Here is a 24709-nt window from a genome sequence, read left to right on the forward strand (position 1 = left end):
GTCTCAAGGAAGGAGATGGGAGGGGGAGATAGTATTTGGAAGTTAAAACTCTTTTTAAATGAATGTAAAAATTATTTTTACATTAATTGGGGAAAACAAAATATTTTTAAATTAAAAAAAAGAAATGATAGCCTTCCACTTTGGCTTTCTTTTTGAAGTAGCTTCTGGGGTTTCTGGGAGTCCAGCCAGTGCTGTGGATGGATAGCCAGAGCTATCAGAACTGGATTCTCCCTCTGCTAAGTCATTGAGGATTTTTAGGGGAAGACTATTATCTTCCCACGGGATTAGAACCCGGGTAACTAACCCCTCAAATCCAAATGTTGGGATGGTTAAACACAATGACAAAGGCTGTGCCTTTTTAAAAATGCTTTTCAGTGTCTTGAGCATAACTGGTTTTTATTAAATATTTATTGTGGAAACAAGAGGGAGCCAGGGGGAAAAACTCAGTGTATTTTGTCCCATTCTGACATGCGGTTTCCTCAGCTGTGGAACTCTTGGTTCCATCTTCCCTCTCCCTTTTGTCCACTGTAGTTTAGTAGATAAATCTTAGGAAGCTGCTTGTGATACCAAGAGTTTCAGGGAAGATTACTCAGATAGTAAATTGGAAGGATAAGATGCAGCCTAGACCCCTTCTGACGTAGCACTCTGGACAATTCAGTTCATGAAGCAATTAAACCTGGTAGTTGGAAAACACTGGTGTAAGGCAGGGGAGATACAAAGAAAAAAGGAAAAACCCCTATCCTTAAGGACTTTACATTCTACCAGAGACAATTAAATAAGGAAATGTAATATAGAAGTGTCAAATTCATGGCTCAAACTAGAGTAAAATATAATTGGCAAATGCTTCACAAAATAAAAATACAACACACTACTATGAAGACAATGTTAATTTGTGATTTTCTAAGTCAGCATTCCACCTGTAAAGATATTTTTTTGTACTTGAGCATAATACCACTAGTGCTGTTCAAAATCCAGATATTTACTAATGTGTTTATTCTCTTGTAGGTGACATGTTGGATCCTGACCTGGGTCCTAAGCTAGCTTATGAAAATTATTAACATAATCATTTTCTAAAATCATTAATACAAATATATTTAAATTTGTTGGGCTCACAGAAGGACCACTTGCCCAGTAAACTATTCCTTGAACCCAGGTAACCACATTGATGTTTTGACTAACTTTGTTTTTAAAAGACCCTGTAGCTTAACCATTATCTGAAAAAAAAAATTCTGTTTTTAGCAGACTTAGTATTTCTAATATGGCTTAGAACCAAAATTATGGTTTATAACCTTTCTTCTCCCTAATCCTAATTGCCAATTAGTTACCCTCGCTATTTGGCCCACTCACTTCTATGAAATAAAACTTTGACTTAAAGGGAATCTTGTTGATACAGAACCAAAAACTTTCCCACAGTTCTCTCAGACTCAGTTTCCTTATCTGTAAAATAGTGATAATAATAACCCTTATTTCACAGGGTGAATTTAATTATAATAGGATAATAGATTTGGAGCTGGACGGGACCTTCGACATTAACACATTCCACCCTTCCCTTTAATTTGAGCAATTAGGTGGTACAGTAGCTAGAGCACTAGATTATCGGGAAGGCCTGAGTTCAAATCCTGCCTCAGATACTTAATAGTCAAATGACCTTGGATAAATCACTTCCTCATTCTGCCTCAGTTTCCTTATTATATAAAATGAAAAGGTTGAACTTGAAGGCCCCTAAGGTCCTTAAAATTGCAGAATTGTTGAAAGTGACAACTTTAATCTATCTCCTTTACCAATGATGAAACAAAAGACCAGAGAAAAGAAACGACTCTCTCCAGTTTATGCAGCTGCTTCAAGGTTAACTGGCTGTGTAATTTCTATCTTTGCTAACTAAATCCAAAAACTTGGTGGCAGGGTAGAAAAAAAGAAAGGATTTGGGTTAAGGATGGTGTGCGTAGAGGAAGCTTTTTATTTAGGCAAAAATCTTATAAAGTAGAGAATTCTCAAGAAAAGTGGATCTTCCAGATTGTTCCCAGCTGTGTGCTGGAACTAGGCAGGTGAGCTGATTGTTAGATTTTTCAGTGTGAACATTTACATTTTGGAAATCAATAAACACAACAACTCAAGGCTTGAGTTATGGTATTGTGGATTATCTAGATTTAAGAAAATAATGGAGAACAAGTGAATTATGCAGATTAAAATTAAAGCACGTCATGGCACATTTTTTTGCAGGTGGGAGGGGAACAGCTGGTTTTTAATCATTTACTAGCACACCTCTGCTCCTACCCCATGATTAGCTCTACATGACAGATTATTTCTCTTCTTTCTTCAATTTACTTAGGCATATTTGGAGTTCCCTTTCAATATAACCTACTGGATTTTCAAGCTGATTGCTTATCTCTCCCCCTCCAAAAAAAAAAAAAAAAAATCCTCATTGATTTACTATTGCATCTTGAATAAAGTTCAAAATCCTTTGTCTAGCATTCAAAGCCATTCATGATCTGAACCTGGGAGAACATGTCCTAAATGAAGTCTCAAATATCCGGGTGCAAATCAAGATAGAATTTTCTGGGGCTGGGGAAATACCTTCCCTAAAGCTCCCCACATCACCTCTAGGTGGGTGACTGCAGACTTTTCCCACTAGGAAAGTACTTGTAACATTCCTCCCTCCAATATTTCTCTTCTCAGAACCCACATTTACTGGTCTGCCTCTAAGGAGCACGGGGATATGCTTCCCACCCAGTTCACAGGGATACAATGAGACATTCAGAAGAAACCTGAGTCAGACCCCAGATCACCAAAAAATGAATGAGTTTCTACTTTGTGTGGCAGAGGCAAGTCTTAGAAGAAAGTGAGGAGGTAATAGTGCTAGAATTTTGCAACCAATTACCAGTAAGCCCAGAATGGAATTGATGTTATCACTGAGTCACAAAAGCCCATTTTAGTTAAAGACCTTTCCTTGGAAAAAGACCTTTTTCTGAGACAGAGAGAGAGAGAGAGAGAGAGAGAGAGAGAGAGAGAGAGAGAGAGAGACAGAGAGAGAGAGAGAGACAGAGACAGAGAGACAGAGAGAGACAGAGACAGAGAGACAGAGAGAGACAGAGAGACAGAGAGAGAGAAAAGAGAGAGAGAGAGACAGAAAGACAGAGAGAGAGACAGAGACAGAGAGAGAGAGAAAGACAGAGAGAGACAGAGACACAGAGAGAGACAGAGAGAAGAGGAGAGGAGATAAAGACCTAGCCACAGAGACAGAGAGAAGCTTCTAAAAATGCTATTTGTCTACTTTGTTGCATAAACTAATATAGGCTTTCTCTATACTCTTAGGTACATTGCTTTGTTTGTGTGAAAACTTTTTCATTTTATAGAACCAAATTGATCTATTTTATATTCTGTAATGCTCCCTATAACTTCTTTGGTCTTAAATTCTTCCCTTTTCCATAAATCTGTCAGATAAACTATTCCATGCACTTTTGATTTGTTTGTGGTATCACTCTTTATATGTAAATCATTTAATGTGAAGGTCAAGGTTTTTGAGAACTGACTGAGGAAGGATCTGGTTTATTAACACAAACATGAGCAGAATGAGGTCAAAGTCTTCATCTCTTCCTTATTAGTCTCCCTCCCTGCCTCACATCTCTCCATTCTCCAGGCCATCCCCCCATCTGCCAAAATGACATTTTAAGTTTTAATTTTCTATTAATTTTTTAATTCATGGAATAAAAAACAATTTTCATACTAGTATAATAAGTTTTAAAAGATGATTGCACATGAAACTGCAACTTGCTATTATGTACAACTTGCTATCCTTTTAACATATTTCTAACACTAGTCTGGCCAGGTCACTCTACCACCACTCCCACCTCAAAAACTCCAATGGTTCCCAAGTGCCTCTAGGATAAACTCATCCTATCAATCTACAGCCTCATTTCCTGTTCCCAGACTCATTACACATTCATGACTCTTCTTTATGTACTCTATCTTCCAGCAAAAAGTCTTGTTCCACATAGAACACTTCATCTCTTTTCTCTCTGCCTATGAATGAGTTATTGCCCGTGCCAGGGAAAGCATTCTTTTCTCAGGAACCTCTCCCAGTTCCCACTCCACCTGGTCCCCCACATTCCCTAGAGTCTTTCAAGGCTCAGCTCAGTCACTACTTGGGTCATGAGGTTTCTTCTGATCCCTTAAACGGGCACAGCAGCCTCCCTCACTTATGAAATTATTTTGGTTTACCATAAATATGTTAGCATTTTATGTGCTTCACTTAAAGAGAAGACTGTTTCACTTGTCTTTGTGCTCCCAGTGCTTGACACAGTAGCTGTTTAATAAATGCTTGTGAAATGATTGGGCAGTTGATCAATATGCTCATCTCCCCTTTAACAGAAAAGAAAGACTCAAGATGGTAAATGACTATGCCCAAGTTCAATGAATTTAAGTGATCAGCTCATGTTCAGCCAACCAACATAATTTTTCTCCATAATTTTTTAACATTTTTATTTAAAGTTTTGAATTTCAAATTCCCTCTTTCCTCCCTCCTTTCCCATTCCCTGAGATAGTAAGCAATTAGATATAGGTTAGATACATGCAATTATGTAAAACATTTCTATATTAGTCATTTTGTATATGAAGACTCAAAAGAAAAAATGAAAGTAAGTAAAAATTAGGATTCAATTCAAGTCTGTATTCAATCACTATCAATTTTTCTGTTCACAAATAGTATGCTTCATCAGTCTTTTGGGATGGTCTTAGATCATAGTATCACTGAGAATGACTAAGACATTCACAATTTTTTTGTCAAACAATAATACTGTTTCTGTGTACAACATTCACCTGGTTCTGTTCACTTCACTCAGCATCAGTTCAATTAAGTCTTTCCAGGTTTTTTCTGAAATCGTCCTGCTCATCATTTCTTATAGCACAATAATATTCTATTACAATCATATGCTATAGTTTGTTTAGCCATTTCCATACTGATGAGCATTCCCTCAATTTCTAATTCAAGCCACAACAAAAAAGCTGCCAAGAGATAGATACATAGATATAGATAAGATGGATGGATGGATGGATATAGATATAGATTGTTTTTAACAGATAGGTCTTTTTTCCTTTTTTAGATTTCTTTGGAATACAGACTTAACAGTAGTATTGCTGGATCAAAGGGTATGCACAATTTTATACCTCTTTGGACAGTTCCAAATTGTCCTCCAGAATGACTGGATCCGCCAACATATAACGATATGATGATATAATGATATAACTCCGCCAACAGTGTGCTATTATCCTAACTTTCCTATATCCCCTCCAATATCCAATATTTCCCTTTTTGGTTATATTAGCCAATCTGATAAATGTAAGGTGGTACCTTAGAGCTGTTTTAATTTTAATTTCTATGATCAATAGTGATTTCAAGATTTTTTTTCAAGTGACCATAGATAGCTTTGACTTCTTTGTCTGAAAACTGCTCATCCATATCTCTTGAGCACTTATGAATTATATTTTTATATTTGCATTTGTATATGTACATATGTATTGTATTTTTATAAATCTGATGCAGTTCTTCATATATGTTAGAAATGAAAACTTTAGCAGAGATACTTGTTGCAAAAATTATTGCCAGTTTTCTGCTTTCCTTATATTCTTAAGTGCATTGCTTTGTTTGTGTGAAAACTTTTTTATTTTATATAACCAAATTGATCTATTTTATATTCTGTAATGCTCTCTATATCTTCTTTGGTCTTAAATTCGTCTCTTTTCCATAAATCTGACAGATAAACTATTCCATGTTCTCTTGATTATTTTTTGGTATCACCCTTTATATGTAAATCATGTACCTATTTTTACCTTAGTTTGGCATAGAGTATGAGATGTTGGTCTATACATAACTTCTGTTATACTGTTTTCCAGTTTTCCCAGTAGTGTTTGTCAAATAATGAATTTTTGCTCCAAAAGTTTGGATCTTTGTGTTTATCATTTATCAAATTACTATTGTCATTTACCAAATTAGTTTTTCAAGAGGAAATTGTTAAAGTATAGTCATGCTAATTAGAATGAAACTTTTTACTTAGATAATAATTGCTTATATTTATACAGCTGAGGTGTACAAAGTCTCATCTCATTTGAACCTTACACAACCCTGTGAGAAAATTATGATCATTAAGCATATATATTCTTTCTAATTGCTCTTATAGGAATAAAATTGTTAAGCATTACAAATTTTATCTTGCCAAATAGGAATATAAAGTTTGATCTTATTGAATGTCTTATAGTTTTCTCTTTCGTGTTTCTTTTTTTTTAACCTTTTTTTATATTTTCCTTGAGTATTATATTTGGAGTTTAATTTTTCTGGTCTTTTGATTAGAAATGCTTGAAAGTTCTCTATTTTGTTAAATATCCATTTTTCCTCCTAAAAGATTATATTCAATTTTGCTAAGTAATTCTTGATTTTAATCCTAATTCTTTTGCCTTCTGACATATCATATTCCAAGTCTTCTGGTTCTTTAATGTGGAAGCAGCCAAATTTTTGCTCCACAATATTTGAAAGGTTTCTTTTTGACTGCTTGCAATACTTTTTCTTTGATTTGTGAGCTCTGGAATTTGACTACGATGGTCCTAGATGTTTTCATTTTGAGATTGCTTTCAGGTGGTGATTGGTGGATTCTTTCAATTTTTATTTTCCCCTTTGGTTCTAATATATCAAAGCAGCTTATTCAGGCTTTTTTTTAAAAATCAAGGCTTTCAGGTAGTCCAGTCATTCTCATATTATCTCTCCTGTATCTATTTTCTAGGTCAGTTGTTTTTCCAATGAGAATTTTCACATTTTCTTACATTTAAAAAAAATTAAATTTTGTTTTATAATATCTTGATGTCTCCTAAAGTCACTAATTTCTATTTGTTCAATTATGACTTTTAAGGAATTATTCTCTTCGGTGACTTTTTGTACTTCCTTTTGGCCAATTTCATTTTTAGGGAGTTATTTTCCTCATTAATTTTTAAAAATATCTTTTCCTATGCTGTTTACTAATTTTTTTCATATTTCTCTTTCATTATTCTCATTTCTTTCCCCAATTTTTCTTCTACTTCTCTAATTTTTTAAAAAATTCTTTTAAAAATCTTCCAGTTCTGGAGAGCAATCTGGAATTATGCCCAAAAAGTTATCAAACTGAGCATACATACCCTTTGACCCAGCCATACTACTACTGGGCTTATATCCCAAGGAAATACTAAAGAAGGGAAAGGGACCTGTATGTGCCAAAATGTTTGTGGCAGCCCTTTTCATAGTGGCTAGAAGCTGGAAGATGAATGGATGTCCATCAGTTGGAGAATGGTTGGGTAAATTATGGTATATGAAGGTTATGGAATATTATTGTTCTGTAAGAAATGACCAACAGGAGAAATACAGAGAGGCTTGGAGAGACTTACATCAACTGATGCTGAGTGAAACGAGCAGAACCAGAAGATCATTATACACTTCAACAATGATACTGTACGAGGATGTATGCTGATGGAAGTGGAAATCTTCAACATAGAGAAGAGCTAATCCAATTCCAATTGATCAGTGATGGACAGAATCAGTTACATCCAGAAAAGGAACACTGGGAAATGAGTGTAAACTGTTATTTTTACCTTCTGAATCCAATTCTTCCTGTGCAACAAGAAATTCGGTTCTGCACACATATATTGTATCTAGAATATACTGTAATATATTTAACATATATAAGACTGCTTGCCATCTGGGGGAGGGGGTTGGGGAGGAAGGGAAAAAAATCTGAATAGAAGTAAGTGCAAGGGATAATGTTGTAAAAAATTACCCATGCATATGTACTGTCAAAAAAAAAGTTATAATTATAAAATAAAATAAAAATTAAATAAAAAAAATCTTCCAGGAATCCTTTTGGGCCTGAGGCCAAATTAATTTTTTTTTTTGAGGCTTTGCATGTAGCTATTTTGTCTCTTCTAAATTTATCTCCTCAGCTCTCTATCACCATAGTAAGTTTCTATAGTCAAAACTCTTTTTTTGTTGTTTTTAGCTCATTTTTTTTTCCTTTTTTTGAGTTGGTGTTTTTATGTAAGAGTTAGGTTCTGGTCCTGCATTGTCCCAAGCTTTATGTACTGGAGTTCTGGATCTTACTGCTGGTTTTCACTGAGTTTCAGGGCTTCTCTTCTTGTTTTCTCTGGGGGTAATCTTCCCTTTTGGCTTAGACCTCCCTGTTGGGTTCCCCTGGTATGGGTTTTAGCTGCTAGTTTGCTCTAGTTGGGGAACCCTGCTGCTGGGTTGCTATGGAAACAAGGCCTCTTTACCGGTAGGGGCAGTGGTCTCACTCTCAGCCAGTTGGGGCTGCCCTTGTGGTCATTATGGGGCTGGTCTTGTAGGTGGCTTGTGCTGGGGGTTCAGGTCCTGGGTTAGGGCCTTGCTGGGCCGCACAGACTGCTCACTTGCCTAGAGGACTGCTGGTTGGTAGGAGGGCAGGGCCTGGTGGTGGGCTGCCCCAGGCTTGGAGCAATGCTGCAGGCCTCCTGCTGTGAGGCTGTCCACTGCTATTACTGTTGCTCTTGGACCTCATTCCCCTCATCTCCAACTGCTGGCTGGTAAGTTGCTTCCTTTCTCCTAAATCAATTCTGATGTGGTTTTCTAGTTGTTTGGAAGGGAACTGGTAGGGGGGAGGGCTTCAGAGGGTTTCTTCCATCTTGGCACCCAGAATTTCAGTCAATGTTATTGTAATCAGATGGGATTTAATCTCAAGAGTCCTTGAGCCCATTGTCCAACGCTACATAATGAGTATGAAAATCATCAATAGAATGGATTTATGCAAGTAGTTTCAAACTTCTAATTGTGGTTCAGTCATGTCCAATTTTTCATGACCCCATGTGGGGTATTCCTGGCAGAGATACTTGGAGTGATTTGCCTTTTCCTTCTCCAGCCTGTTTTACAGATGAGTTAACTGAGGGTTAAGTGGTTAGTTGTGTGACAGCTAGCCAATGTTTAAGGCCACATTTGAACTCAGGTCTTGCCCAGTACTCTCTCCACTGCTCTTCTAGCTGACCTACTTGACTTCTATTGAAGCCAAATAACTATATTAATTTTTATTTATTTATTTAAAACAATCTAAGTAGTATAAAATTACCCCTGTTTTACAGATTTTATAGGTCTTCAGACTTAGGGCCAATATCTCATTCTACAATAGTGTCTTCCCTGAGAATGGGTTTCCAAAGACATTGACTGGAAGGAAAGTAGGATAATATCATGGGAAGACTGTTAGAGCAGAATTGAACTAATGAGAGTGAATGAGAGCTCATTAGAAGCAACCCCAAATACAAATACGACTTTTAACTTGGTTGAGGCCGGTCTTGCCAGGAGAGAATTTCTATTCAGAATCTAACACATTGATCACCTAACTTAGCTATTCCTTTGACATCCAGAGGCATCACTAATATGTGTTTAGTCTTTGCTTTAACAATTCACTCATAAGAAGAGAACAGAACATTCATTGGTCTTGAGCCCCATATCCCAGAGGGGAAAAAATGTTCTGTTTTTTTTTTTCTTTTTCAGAAGCAAAATGAGAATGTATGGCAAATAGGATGAGAAGCAGGGGATCCAAGTTCTAGGCCTGGCATGAATTAAAGCTCCTGAATTGTGACCTTGCAAGTGTTATTTAGTGTATAGAGAGACCTCAGTTTCCTTGTTTTGTTTTTTTCTTTTTAGATGGAGGTGATTCTCCTTACCTTTTACAAATATTAGATGTAATCATGCTAGTAAAGGCCTTTCCTTTTTCCCTAGTCCAATGCATCTTTGCACATAGCTGCCAGAATAATGCATTCCTCTGCTCAAATATCTTTAGTAGTTTTCAATTGTTTACTCATATAGTCCAAGCTCTTTTGCCTGAATTCAACGTCCCGCCACCTGCTTTGATCTCCCTCTTTCTATTCCTTCCACATTCACACTTCAGGCAGACTGGATGACCTGCCCTCTATTCAACAAAATCGCCTTCTATTTTCCCTAATGCCAGGTGTTTGTTCCTGCTGTCCCCGTGTGCCCAGAATGCCCTCTCTGCCCTCTTCACCTGATAAATCACCTTGAACCACAATTCAAATGCTCCTTCCTCCCTGAAGCCATTCACCAGTCTTCACAGTAATGACCTGTGTGTCCTTATAGCTCATATAGCATTTTGTTTTGTAACTCCCTGATGTATTTACCATGGAATATTAGTGACCATGAGTGTGTCTCCTCTTCCTATAAAAGCCTATATGTTCTAAAGAACTGTTTCTTTGCTCTGCATATGGCAAGAGCTTAATAAATGTCTGCTGAATAAATGAGTGATTGACTAAATAAACGGGTGCTATGTGTAATACCAAGAAAGTGTGAGTCATAGTCTTTATTCTTGAGGTGTTTGTAATCTATTTAATATTCATGAAATGATCAAAATAATACAATGCCAATGTTTAACTAAAGGCAATGTTTCATAGTGAATCGAATGCTAGACTTAGATTCATGAAGAACTGAGCTTAAGTCCTTCTCCTAACTTTTATTTCCTGTATGAACCTAAACAAGTCACTAAACTTCCATGTGCCAAAGGCAAGTCCCTGCACTTGCCTGCTGATTCACAGATGTGGTGACCTAAAGAGGGGAAATATTCCATCCCGTTGAAACAACATACATCCATGACATCAAGAGGTGTCAAAAGAGGTCCCACTGGCTGCTTGCAGCTCCCAGCACTCTTGTACGAAGCTCAAACCAGATAAAAATGTAACTGAGAAGCATTTTACAAAATAAATAAAGACACAGTAAAACATGATTAATATTAACATGTGATTTTCTAAGTCACTATACCGACAGCAGAGATCTTTAGTACCATTTAGTGACCCTCATTTCTAGCTGAGTTTAATACCTCTGGTCTATGTAACTAAATGAGAAATTATATGGTCTAGAACAGGGCTTTTTCAACTTTTTTCCACTTGTGACCCCATTTCACCCAAGAAATTTTTATGCAACCGCAGAGTATTTATAAAGTAGATTGGGGAAGCTAAATGGTGCAATGGACAATGCCCTGAAGTCAAGAGGACCTGAATTCAAATGCAGCCTCAGACACTTAACACTTCCTAGCTGTATGACCCTTGGAAAGCCACTTAACCCCAATTGCCTCAGCAAAAAAATAAATAAAATACAAATCAACATTTACTGATAATAAATATAATTTTGCAATCCCCAAATTCAAGTTTTTGATCCCATATGGATCACAAATCCTCAATTTAAGAAGCTTTGGTTAGACTCTTGGTACAATAGTATCAAGATGGGAAAACTCTTGGTTGGGTGTATTGCAGTTTCACACTGAGATCTAGTGCTAAAAGGGACTTCATCAATCATATAATAGGCAGTCTTCCTTAGTTCACTAAGAAATTTCTTTCTCTCTCAGTCTGATTACTTATTCTCTTTTACCCCAGATTAGTGAACCTGATGGTGGGTGAGATTTTCCCAGAGCTTTCTAGGAACCCAGGTAAGAAATTTCTCAACAATGTTCCAAGAAGTTTCAAAAATAACCTGAATCCTTCTTGTGCAATCTATCCTGCTATCTCTGCAGGAAGAGAAATTCTTCCTAGATAAATTGATTGAAGGGTTTCAGATTGTGATTTGAGTACAAGACAGAGCATTCTGTGAATGAAAACATTTTCCTTCCAGTAACTGGGACGCAAGGGCAAGTTCATGAAAAGCAAGATGAAGAATTGTAGCAGGAGAGAAGGAAGTGAAGGTGATGTGCCTGGAATGGGAATTAGCCAACCCCTCACCTTGAATGGTAACCAGGTCTTTTTGGACAAGTCAGGAATGGTACAGCTAAATAGTTGCAGCCCCAGAGCCAGAAGGAGATCTCTCTAAACATTTCCCAAACAAAGAATTATAAGAGAGCTCTACCTGGCATGGGCTAGCAGATATTAATCATTCATAATAAATCCACTGACGGCCTTGGAAAATGTATGCAGATTTTAAAGCATGCTGCATATTCCTTCCCAGAAGTGCAAGGCTATGGACAAAAATAATTCCAACGTCTATATCACAGGAATAGAACTACACTTCTTTGATGTTTCTGGGCTGCTGTAAACCTGAGTGGTTGAGATTGTAAAGAATTCCCACACCTTGGGGTGATGTTAATGAGGAATGAGACAGAACTTTTCAGAGAATGTGTGGGCCTGTATGGAATGAGAAGAGAGGAGAGAGAGCCTTTGCATCAGTGAGCTATGTCTCTGTGGATATCCACAGGATTTCTGACCCAATTTAAGTCTGAGAGGTCCCCATGCATGTCTACATAACTAGTCTTAGGCGACATTGTAAAGTAGGGAAAGGTCATTTTTCTCACTTTGCTCTCCCCTTCTGAAACTCTTTTTCCCTTTGTACCTCCCCTTTCAGGTATCCAGAGTTCTGCTAATCTCTTTCCTCCTTATTTAAAAAATTTGCTTTGGGATCCTTCTTTCACACTAAAGTATGTGACTGATAACCAAATTGCTAATGTAAATTAAAGTACATCAGTTATCTCTTCTTATGAGCCTCCCCAAGCCTCAAATCTCTTCCCTCTCCAAAACTTATCTCCCACACTAAATTACATTTCCTCCTTCCATTTCCATATTAACAGGAAATTTAAGTGTTGAGATAAAAAGATCTGAGGTCCAAAAAGGATGGCAGAGGTCTATTGGTCCAAAGCTTCTTAAACTGTGTTGTGACCTCAAGTGGGTTCACATAACTAAATATGGGGGTCATGAAAAAATTGGGCAATAGTAAAAGGTTTCTGAATGCAACAACCAGAAATTAATTCAAACTCAAATCTGAGATGTTTTTGGCAACGCTTGCCTGTGTTGCATTGCACAACGAACAGTTTTGGTTCTTAACACACAACAAGCACACTTTGCACTGCATGAGTGAATGCTGTCAGTAACTTCTCAGCTCAGATTCAAGATGGGGTTGTGTAAAAATTTCTCAGGAGAAAAGGGGTCATGAGTACAAAAAGCTTAAGAAGCCCTGATCTGGTCCAACTCCCTTATTTTATTTATAATGAAACTGAAGACCAGAGATATTAAGGGCCTTGCCACACAAAGAAGCAGAGTCCAAGTTTGCACTCGGGCCTTGTGACCTGAGGGGCAGCTAGGTGGCCCAGAACATTGAGTTCCAGACCTAGAGTCAGAAAGACTCACCTTGCTGTGTTCAAATCCGGCCTCAGACACTTACTGGCTGTGTGACCCTGGCCAAGTCACTTATCCTCATTTGCCTCAGTTTCTCATTTATAAAATGAGCTGGAGAAGGGAATGGCAAACTGCTTCAGTATCTTTACCAAGAGAACCCCAAATGAGGTCAGAGAGAACAACAACAACAGCTTGTGACTTGGAAGTTTATCAAGCTTTCCATTGTTCTACTTTGCTGAGGTGGCTCACAAATAGAAATGGTCTTTCTCCCATGGAACAAGCAATCTCGGACTGCTCCCCAAAAGCCCCAAGGAAAATTACAGTTCAACAGCATATTTTGGAAACCCCACAACTTTAAGGGAGAGAAATGCAAACTATAAACTTTTTAAAGTGATAAGGTTGCATGCAAATGCATTACATTACCCCAGTACTCTTGATGTGGGCAAGAGAACCATGAGAAGAATCCAAACATTTCTGAGAATCCTCATGCCAGAGGCCCACTCCTGAGGCACTCCTATAACCAACTCCCTCTGACTGATTTTTGGAATGGGAAGGATTTCAGCTCTGCCCACGGTGCTGAACCCAGCTCTGCTCATTCAATGTGAGGTCCTCCATGGGCAAAGGTGTGCCTGAAAAAACTCGCAGGCTCTCACCTTTCCCAGCATTAACTTTAAAGGGAAAGAAAGGCCACAGGATGGGGTCAGTTCCTTCTCTTTGGCTCCATTCCAATTTGGGTCCTAGTGCTAGGGGGGCAAGGGATGCAAAAGGACTATTTTCTGATGGGCCAGCTTGACTAGGCATGGCCTTGCAAAGGGACAGGTATGGTATTAATCATCACAATCACTCTGAGGCAGGTAGGGAAGGAAGACCGGTGTGGAAGGAAGCAGAAAGGATGTTGGAGCTGGAGTTCTTGCATTTGTTGCTATTCTTCCTTCCTTCTTAAAGAGGACCAAAGTCATCAAAAGGGTGATGTCTTGACTAGATCTTGAATTGAAGTGAGACAGAGCTAAGCACTTATTAATTTGGTGACCTTGGCAAATCATTCATTTTCTCGTTATAAAGTGAGAGGGCTGGACTAAATGGCTTCTGCGGTTCTTAAAGATGTTTGTTTACTCCACAGATGAGGAAACTGAGACCCAAAGGTGTCCCTTGATGTGGGATTAAATGGGAGAGGCAGAATTCTAGCCTATCTCTCCATACTCTTAATAATTCTGAAAAAAAAACAATAATTTGCCAAACATTTATTAAGCCCCCAATAATAATAACTAATCATCATAATTACAGTTTGAATTTCTAGAATACTTTAAGGTTTAAAAAATTCATTTCAGGGTGATGTCCTAATAATTGGGAACATAAAAAGGAAAAAAAATTCAATCAGTCTCTATCTTCAAGAATCTTACATTCTATTTTCACATAGAGAATAAAAAAGAAAATCCTGCATTTGGCTTTTAAAGCCTTTTGTAACCTAGTCTTTTCCTAGCTTGCCAGTCTTTTTCACTGTATTCCCTTCAATAAGCTCAATGATTACACTGGCCTTTTTGCACAATACTCCATCTCCTGACTCTGAGCATCTTCATTGGTAGCTATCCATGCCTAGGATTTTCTCCCTCCTCCCTTCCCCCTTCTGGCTTCCATGGCTCCCTTAAATTCTAAGCTAAATTCTTAGCTCCCCCCCCCCCCCCCGACATTATCTCTAATTTATTCTGTATCCATCTTTTTCATATACAGTGGTTTAGATGTTGTTTCCTGCCTCCAATTGTGAGCTCCTTCAGGTCAGGAATTGTTTCTACCTTTCTTTGTAGAGCCAGTGCTAAACACAGTGTCTGATATATGAAAGGTGTTTAATAAATGCTGGTTGATTTGACTCAACTCTCACGGTACCACATTACCTTTAGCAAATGAGTATGCAAACTATTAAAAAAAAATGCTCAGTGACATCAGGAAATATTGCTGCAACCACTGTCTACAACATTGTTATTGCAACCCAATAAAACAGCTTGAATCTAATATCACAATGGTTTTTTGGCAGCTAAATAGTGCAGTGGATAGAGTGCTGAGCTTAGAGTCGGGAAGAGCCGAGTTCAACTCTAGCCTCAAAGGTTAACTAGCAGTGTGATCTTGGGCAAGTCAATTAACCTCTGACTCAGTTATCTCAATTCATGTCCTCCCATATACCTAACTCCCAGAGTTGTTATAAGAATCAAATTGGATTATATTTGGAAAATACTTAGCACAGTGTCTGACACATAGTAAGAACTATGGAAATACTATTATTGTTTTCTCAAAAAAAATAAATAAATAAAGGGAAAAGTTGGTTAATCTTCCCTCAGAGACCAAAGTATTGCAAAGGTATTTATTTCACTAAGTTGTTTGGTTATTTAAATGTGAAAATAACAACTAACATTTTAAACATATATAATATCCATTTTTTGGAGAATAGAAAGGTGAGAATTATCTTAATGGAGAACCTAAACCACTTGAGAGACCTTTAAGAGGCTTCCTTTCATCCAGACCCAGAGTACTGTTTCCATTTAGGAAAGGATCCCAATTAGGCTGGGCACAGTTTTTTCCCTGAGTAGTATGAAGAGAAATGCTGCCATAAGAACATTTTACCAAACTCATGAAATTTCTATACAGTGGCCACTAAGTCATTCTATCTTATTGGACCCCAGTTTTCTCACCAAAGGAAAAAAAATTTTTAATTGGATCAAGTGTATTTGGATTCATCAGTTCCTCAGCTTTTTTGCTTTAAGACCAAGTCAGAAGGAGCATGATTTTATAACATCCTGACTTTGCCATCTACTGTTTGGAGAAAACATAGTATTCCACAAACAAAAAGTAACTTGGAAGTTTGAATTTTTCTTTTTTGTATTTATTGATGCCTTAAAAAAAAATCAAAGGGTGTATAGCTGTCAAGACAAACCCAGGAATTATATGAACACAATCACAAAACTTTTCACATTAATAAGTGAGACCTAACAATTGGGAAAATATCAATTGCTCATGGGTAGGTCAAACTAATATAATAAAAATAATAATTCTACCTAAATTAATTTTCTTATTCAGTTCCATATCAATCAAACTGCCAAAAATTATTTTATGGAACTAGAAGAATAAATTCATCTGGAAGAACAAAAGGTCAAGGATATTAAGGGAATTAATGAAAAAAAAAGATGCAAAGGAAAGTAGCCAGGCCATACCAGACCTAAAACTATATTATAAAGCAACAATCATCAAATCTGACTATGAAATAAAGTGGTAGATAAGTGGAATAGATTAGTTATGCAAGACACAATAATAAATGCTTATAGTAATCTAATATTTGAAAAACCCAGATTTCGGTTTCTGGGATAAGAACTCACTATTTGACAAAAATTTCTGGGCAAACTAGAAAATAGTTTAGTAGGAACTAAGCATAGATCAACATCTCACACATCATATCCCAAAATAAGGTCAAAATGAGTATATGATTTAGACATAAAAGGTAATACAAGCAAATTAGGAAAGCAAGGAATAGTTTATCTGTCAGATCTATGGAGAAAGGGAAAATTTATGACCAAACAAGAGATCAAGAACATCATGAAATACAAAATGGATAATTTTGATTGCATTAAATTAAAAAGGGTTTGCACCAAAAAAAAAAAATACAATCTAGATTATAGGAAGGCAGAAAACTGGGAAACACATTTAACAACCAGTGTTTCTGATAAAGGCCCCATTTCTCAAATAGATAGAGAACTCATTCAAATTTACAAGAATCCAAGTCATTCCCAAATTGATAAATGGTCAAAGCTATAAATAGACTATTTTCAGATGAAGAAATTAAAGCTATCTGTACTCTTATGAAAAAAAGTCTCTATTTATTAGAGAAATGCAAATTAAAACAACTCTAAGGTACTACCGCACAAATATTAGATTGGCTAAGATGACAGGAAAAATGATAAAGTTGGAAGGTATGTGGGGACATAACAATGTATTAATGTATTATTGGTGGAATTATGAACAGATTTAGCCATTTGGAGAGTAATATGGATTTATGCCCAAAGGACAAGCAAATTGCATATCCTTTGATCCAGCAATACCACTATGAAGTCCCAAAGAAATGTTTTAATAAGGGGGGAAGACCCACACATACAAAATTATTTATCACAACTGTTTTTGGGATAGCAAAGTATTGGAAATTGAGGGGATGCTAATCAGTTGGGAAATGGCTGAACAAGTCATGATATATGAATGTAATGAGATACTATTGTGCTATAAGAAATGGTGAGTAAGCAGATTTCAGGAAAAACCTAGAAAGACTTGCATGAAGTGAGCAGAATCAGGAGAATACTGTACAGAGTAACAAGATTACATAATGATCAACTACAATAGACTTAGGTCTTTTTAGCAATATAGTAATCCAAGACTATTCTGACTGGGATAAATCACTTAATCTCTTTTGCAACCCTATCAACAACTAATTTTTGTACACAATATAGGAATCAAAAATCTGGCTCCCCATTCTAAAGGCATGTCATGTATGGGACAGTGAACACTTATTTTATATGCTTTTCTGCTCCTTCATACACTTAAGACAAATGGCTCACTTGTTTTGTCCTTGTTATCATCAGTTTCCTCATCTATAAAATAATCTGATTAAAGTAGTAGAAAGAGTATTAGAATTGTCATCAGAAGGCCTAATTGTAATCTTCCTTCAGAGACTTACTAATGTGTGAAAGATTATGTATGACTACCAAATTACTTAATTTCTCACACACCCAAATTTCTCATCTATAATAATAATAATAATAATAATAATAATAATAATAATAATAATAATATCTACATAACATGCAACTGGAAAATCAAGAAGAAAACTCATTGAGAACCCCATAATGCTATAACCATGAGAGTTATTATTATTAGATGACCCATAAACATGCTTCCACTTCTAAATTCTATGACTTTAAAATTTTAGACTTAGCTCTTCCTTATTTCTCCAGAAGTCTACTAACAAGATGCTTCCACTCAGCTCCATGCCTGTTTCACAGCACCAAATAAATAAACAGCTAAAAATATGGTCTTGGTCATGAATCATAAATGAGATGAAAAAGGAGTGACTCACAAAAGTTAATTTACTTCCCAGGAGAATCTCGTCGGATGTCCTTTTCTCTGAAAGGTTGGGCAACATGCCAGGATGAACTCTATGACCAGACAATGTGGTACAACTATCCTCCCTGCTCATTGTTTCTGCACATTTGTGTCTTCTTGAGCTCTCATACAGAAGTTCAATAAAGTGATGGGCATTGCACTGTCCTCAAAGTAGCAAATGACACGTGATCAGTCAGAAGACATTGCAGCAGGGGATGCTCTAGGAGATGAGCACCTCCACAAAAATGGTTTGGGGCTTTGAAAATGATGGTCAGGTAACTCAACCAAAAGACAATCCATGATATTTGCTTATAACTTGAGTTGGAGTACCCTAGTAGGCCACTAAATAGTTATTTGGTTGTTTGTGGAGTTAAGGGACAGAGGAACCATGGTTGCTTCCTGACTTTTGTAGGTTTTACCATCAAGCTTTCTTATGTGGAGCTATAGTGTGGTAAGGAAAACACTGAATTCAGAATCTGAAGCCTAGGTTCAAGTACTGATTTTGCCACTTGCTAACTGTGTGACTTTGATCAAGTCACACTATGTGTGAAGGAGGGAACTGATCTAAATGGCCTTCAAGATTCTCCCAATTCTAAATCTGAGCTTACTATGATGATACGACTTACCTAACAGTTGTAGTTATCAAATTGGCTTCAGTTCCATTATTCATTTAAGCATGACAACTAGAAGTCTACATAATGTTCCCTGTGTGGATACAACCATGGATTGGTAGAAGATAGGGTGAAAGATACTCAATTTTGTTGTCAAGACACATTGTCAGAATTCCCAACATTTAGTTGGTCTTTTTGGCCACTGGCACAAATAAGACTGACTACCTTAAGAAAGTAACTTTCTTTCTTGGGTCCAATGATAATCTGGATTTTATAACAACATTTATATTTATTTTATTTTACATTTATTTTTACATTAAATTTACATTTATCTTAAAATAACATTTATAGGTACCCATCTAACATGTTAAGCACTTTACAATTACTTTTTCATTTATTTATTCGTCTCATATAAATGTGGTTTGAGTTATTCTTCATTAAATGCTTTAACTTACATATATTCACATGCACATTTTCTTTTCATGGTAGAAATGGGGAAAGTTCATTCAAGGCTCTCCTCTCCATCACTAATCCTTGGTGAATCTCAAGCCCTTAACACTCTAAATATATAAAGTTCCAAAAGTTGTAGTGCAGTTTTACACTTTAATAGCTGTGTAGTTCTTCCTTATTGTAATAATTGATCCCTTGATCTACCTTTATTTTTCCAGTTCCTCTCCCATAATGTGGTTTCACGTGCTTCCAATCTCGGCTTTTACTTCACAATCTTTCTTTTTTAACATTTTGCTATCTGCTTCCCTACAGTCTCAAACTACTTTGACCATCCTCTATTCTTAACCTGTGAATTCTCATATCTGAATCAGTTTGTACAACCCCTTCTGCACAATAGCCTGTGAGGTAGGTAACGGCTTCTACACTCATAGTTTACCAGATTGGTTCCTTGTAGTTCCTTCCTAGTGATGCCACTGGAGATTTTTTTTAATGAGTGGAAATTACAGGCAAGAATATAGTCCTTGGGAATTATTAAATCAAGAACATCAAGTCCATTACCTCTGTGAAGAATTCTTTTGTCTTTTTCTGGCCCAAAAGAGGCCAAAGAGTACTCTGAATGTTTATGTGAAAGATTACTTTGTTTTAATTAGTGTATTCAAAAAATGTACTTTTTTGGATCTTTTTCTGAGATATCATTTGCTCACAAAGTTTGCATTTTAGCACATGGATTTCTAAAATCAGGAATATACCCTGAACACTGAATGAATAAAACCCATAGTCCAGTCTCCATAAGAATCACGCTTCCTCATACTCATCTATAACTCCATATGCTCAACCTACAGTCAGAGAAAGGCAGCAAAGCCTAGTGAATAGGGCACAGGACTTGGTGGTCTACTTTGGAAAACTGCTTCAAATCCCATTGCACATACTTATTAGCTGTGTGACTCCAGGAAAACTATTTAGCTTTTCTCTATACTTCCTTTTCCTCATCTTGTAAACTAATGATGACTCATCAAATAGTTACATTCTCATTAATATTCTGTTTCTAGTTATGAAATCCAAAAAAGATGATAAGTTTGGTAAGTAGTAAGAGTGAGCATAACTCATAGACAGCATGACTTTTGTACTGGTGACTTTGAAATATTAAAAAAAATCAGTGGTGGGTCTCCAATATGTTGGATTTATCCTCTATGAAGAATTTACAGAAAGACATGGATAAATAATGGAATGATATATAACAAATATTAGTAAATAAGATAAGACAATGTTTATAAAGTAAACCTTAAAATGTTATGTAAATACTAGCTATTATTACTATTATTATTATTAAGAATTGCATATCTCAATTTAACAGATATTTACTAAACTAAACATCTGTTATAAACCAAATACTGTCAGGTGTTGAGAATGCACAAACAAAAAATTGAAACAAATTAAAAGAAAAATTGTAAATATTTTTTTTAAAAATCTGATATCCAAAATCTACAAGAAATTGACAAAAGTGTATGAGTACAATCCTTTCTTTAATGGAGAAATGAACAAAGGATACAGGCAAAGGGTTCTCAAAGAAACACAGATGGACAATAACCACCTGAAATAGTGTTCCAATTTTCTAGCATGTTTAAGATCATGGAATAACAGATTTAGAGCAAGAAAAAACCTTAAAGATCATTTAGCCTCTTCTATTTTATATATAAAGAAACTGGGGGTGGGGGGCAGCTAGATGGTGCAGTGGATAAAGTACCAGCCCTGAATTCAGGAGGACCCAAGTTCAAATCTGATCTCAGACACTTAACACTTCCTAGCTGTGTGACCCTGGGCAAGTTACTTAACCCCAACCTCAGGAAAAAAAAAAAAAAAAAAAAAAACAAAGCCAGGTGACTTTAACAAAGTCACTCTGATAAAAAGTTGTTAAGACTTAATGTCAGGCCTTCTGACTACAATTCTAGGGGTCTTTCGACTATAATCATCATTGCAGATCTTTAGAACCAGAGCTGAGTTCCAGGCCAACCTCTCTAACTGCTCTCTGAGCATTTCCTAGATTTGGATCTAGAGAAGACCTTAGACACCATCAAATCTGCTGAACTATGGCTAGACAAAACTGAGGGTAAGACTCCAAACTAGATCTTCTCTGTCACCAAATTCAGTGTTTCCTATGGCACCACACTGGAATATGATCATGATTTCTTCAACCAAGTGCTGATGATGTTGTCAGACATCACATTGAAGAGAAACATCCTGGCTCCAGTCTGACTTAAACAATCTGATGATGACTCAAGGAGTTTCTTCTGTTTCCTTTCTCAGGGTCTCCTCCAAGAGAGCCAAGTCTTGAGTGGTATTAACTTACTCCTTAGGGAGTGGGCACATTATGCTTCCTAAAGGCCTCCAGGATCAATAACATCCCTTTGCCAGGACTCAAGCATCTCTTCCTTCAATCAGAATGATTCTTTGCTGCTTTCCCCTCACCCCCTTTTCCTTTGACAGTGACATTGACCTAGAATATTTGGTTCTTAATTCTTTCTGAAGGATGACTTGAAAGTTAACCCCACAATTTGGGGAAGCCTATTAGTGTACTGTCAGAGTTCCAAATTCCCTTCTGATTTTAGCAATTTCTCTCATTTATTGTACCTAGTATCTTTCTTACCTTCATTTCAACCCTTTTCCCTTGGCCCCTCCTTGGTGAGAAAATTCTGACCAGCTACTAAAGTGGTTTAATAGATAGAAGTGACAGACTGGGAGTCAGGAAGAGCTGAATCTGAATTCTGCCTCACTCACTAGCTGTATGACCTTGTTCAAATCTATTTTTCATCTGCAAAATAAATATGATAATAATGCTTTCCTCACAAGGTTGTTATAAAGGTCAGATGAAATAATATATATCAAATATTTTGTAAACTTTAAAGAGCTACATAAGTGCTAGCTATTATTATTCCCCTCTACAGAAGTCTTTGTCTTTATACTAGGCACCAATTAGCTTGTTATTGATTTGGCTGATGGAACCACCAGTCATTTAGTAGGACTTAGCTAAATTTGGAACTATACCCCAAAGAGCTATAAAACTACATACCCTTTGATCAAGCAGTGTCTCTTCTGGGTCTTTATCCCAAAGAGAGCGTAAAAAAAAGAAAAAGGACCCACATGTGCAAAAATGTTTGTGGCAGCCCTTTTTTTAGTGGCCAGAAACTGGAAACTTGAGCGGATGCCCATCAGCTGGAGAATGGCTGAATAAGTTATGGTATGTGAATGTAATAGGATACTATTGTTCTATAGAAATAATGAGCAGGAGGAATTCAGAAATGCCTGAAAAGATTTACATGAACTGATGCTAAGTGAAGTGAACCAGAACCAGGAGAACATTGTACACAATAACAATAAGATTGTGTGATGATGAACTATGATAGACTTAGCTCTTTTCAGCAATATAATGATCCAAGATGATTCCAATAGACTTGTGATAAAAAAAAATGCCATCCACATTCTCAGAGAGGACTACAGAGATTGAATGTGAATCAAAATATACAATTTCCACCTTTTGTGTTTGTTTTCCTCATGGCTTTTTCCATTTTGTTCTGATTTTTCTTTCACCACATGATTATGGAATATGGAATATGGAAATATGTTTTAAATGATTGTACATATATAACCTAAATCAGATTGTTTGCTACTTGGGGAGGGGGGAGGTAAGAGAAAGAAAGAGAAAAAAATTCGCAACTTAAAATCTTACAAAAATGAATGTTGAAAACTATCTTTACATGTAATTGGAAAAAAATAAAATATTATTCAGTGAGGAAGAATAAAAGTAATTGTGACAAGTAAAAAAAAAAGTGTCTAATTAAGAAAAGCAGTTGTTGGAGTAGTGGGAAGCATACTGAACCTTGAGCTAATCAATCTGGATTCAAATCCCACCTCCAATACTTACCTGTGTGACCATAGGCAATCACTGACCTTTTCCTTAACCTCAATTTCCTCCTTAGTAAAAATAGATGTAATAATACGTAAGGATAATTCTCTAAGATTGTAAACCACAAAGCAGGAGACAATTGACTTTGCTTAAAGGGATTCCATTGCTGAGGGTTTTCTACACCAGTAAAATTACTGGTTAGACACAAACAGAAACATTTGCTTTACCTACCTCACAGAATTATTGTGGAGAAAAACATTTTATAAAGGACTATAGACAACTGAACAGAGCTATCTCAAATGGATCAGATACCAACTCCTGGCAGAAGAGCAACACAGAGACAGATGGACATAGGGTGTTAGCACATTGGTCTTGGCATCTGGGGATAGTTAGAAAATAAGATAAGAGTAAGAACTGGAAGGGATCTGATGAGGCTTTTTAGTCTAATCTCCTCTTTTTACAATTGTATCAAGTGAAGCACAAAGGAGGTAAGCCACTTGTGTAAGGTCACATAGGTAGTGATAGAACCAAGATTCAGAATCTCTGATTCCAAAGTTCCCACATCATGGTGAGCACTGACTAGAGTCAGCAAATAGGTTCCAATTCCTCCTCAAATACTATACTTCCACTTGGATATGTCTAGCCGAAAAATTCTGGTACGTTTTCCTGTCTCAAAAAAGGGGGTAATACTTTCACCTTCTTACCTTGTTGTTAGGAGCAAAGCATAGCAAATTTAGATATTGACCTAGTCCAATCACTTCATTTTACATGTGAGATAAATGAGGAGCAGAAAGCTTGAGGAGCCTTCATGCTATGAGTTCCTAAAGTCAAGGAGGTTAGAATGCAGCTACAGGAAGAGCTAAGACAGTTTGCAAAGCATTCATTTTCAGATTGAAGCAGCAAATTCAAGATTTGGACCCTGCACTTTTGCCACTATTAAACAACTGAGATAAGGCATGCAAAGGATATATATATACAGGGACTGCCTCCCACCAATGTGGATTTTATAAACAAATCCGGGTTTTGATTTGAATCCGGGTCTTTCTGACTTCTGATCCTGCCCTATTCCTATGATACCTAAACCTCCTCAAATTTCTGGTTAGTTGGCAAGAATGAAAGTCTTTAAACAATGTTTCCAAAACAAAACAAAAAAGAAAACAAAGGAACTGATCATCCTGTCTTTCTCCTACTGTTCTCCAGATAATTTGCTGCTTCTATCCTCCCTCCATAAGACCACACTTTTGAGAAGAATCTCTGGCCTCTGCATGGTTATCTAATAAAAAACCTATTCCTTGAGCTAGAGAAAACTTTGTAATCATTTTCCCACTTGTTATCCCTCTCCTTAGGTTTTGTGAATTCTCTGAATTTCCCAAAAGTAAGTCTCCCACATATTGAGAGACTGTGGTAGGGAATGTGGATCGCTGGCCAGGAAGACGTGACCTCAAAACCTACATCTGATAATTTCTGG

At 36.7% G+C, this 24709-nt stretch overlaps 1 protein-coding gene across 6 annotated transcripts in view; it reads right to left on the minus strand.

Annotated features, from left to right (window-relative positions):
* The window catches only part of SHC4 (SHC adaptor protein 4), a 167821-nt gene that overhangs the window by 126177 nt on the left and 16935 nt on the right, over window positions 1-24709 (minus strand). The window lies entirely within an intron of this gene.

This window comes from Sminthopsis crassicaudata, chromosome 2 (genome assembly GCF_048593235.1).
Source record: "Sminthopsis crassicaudata isolate SCR6 chromosome 2, ASM4859323v1, whole genome shotgun sequence".
Taxonomy (NCBI): domain Eukaryota; kingdom Metazoa; phylum Chordata; class Mammalia; order Dasyuromorphia; family Dasyuridae; genus Sminthopsis; species Sminthopsis crassicaudata.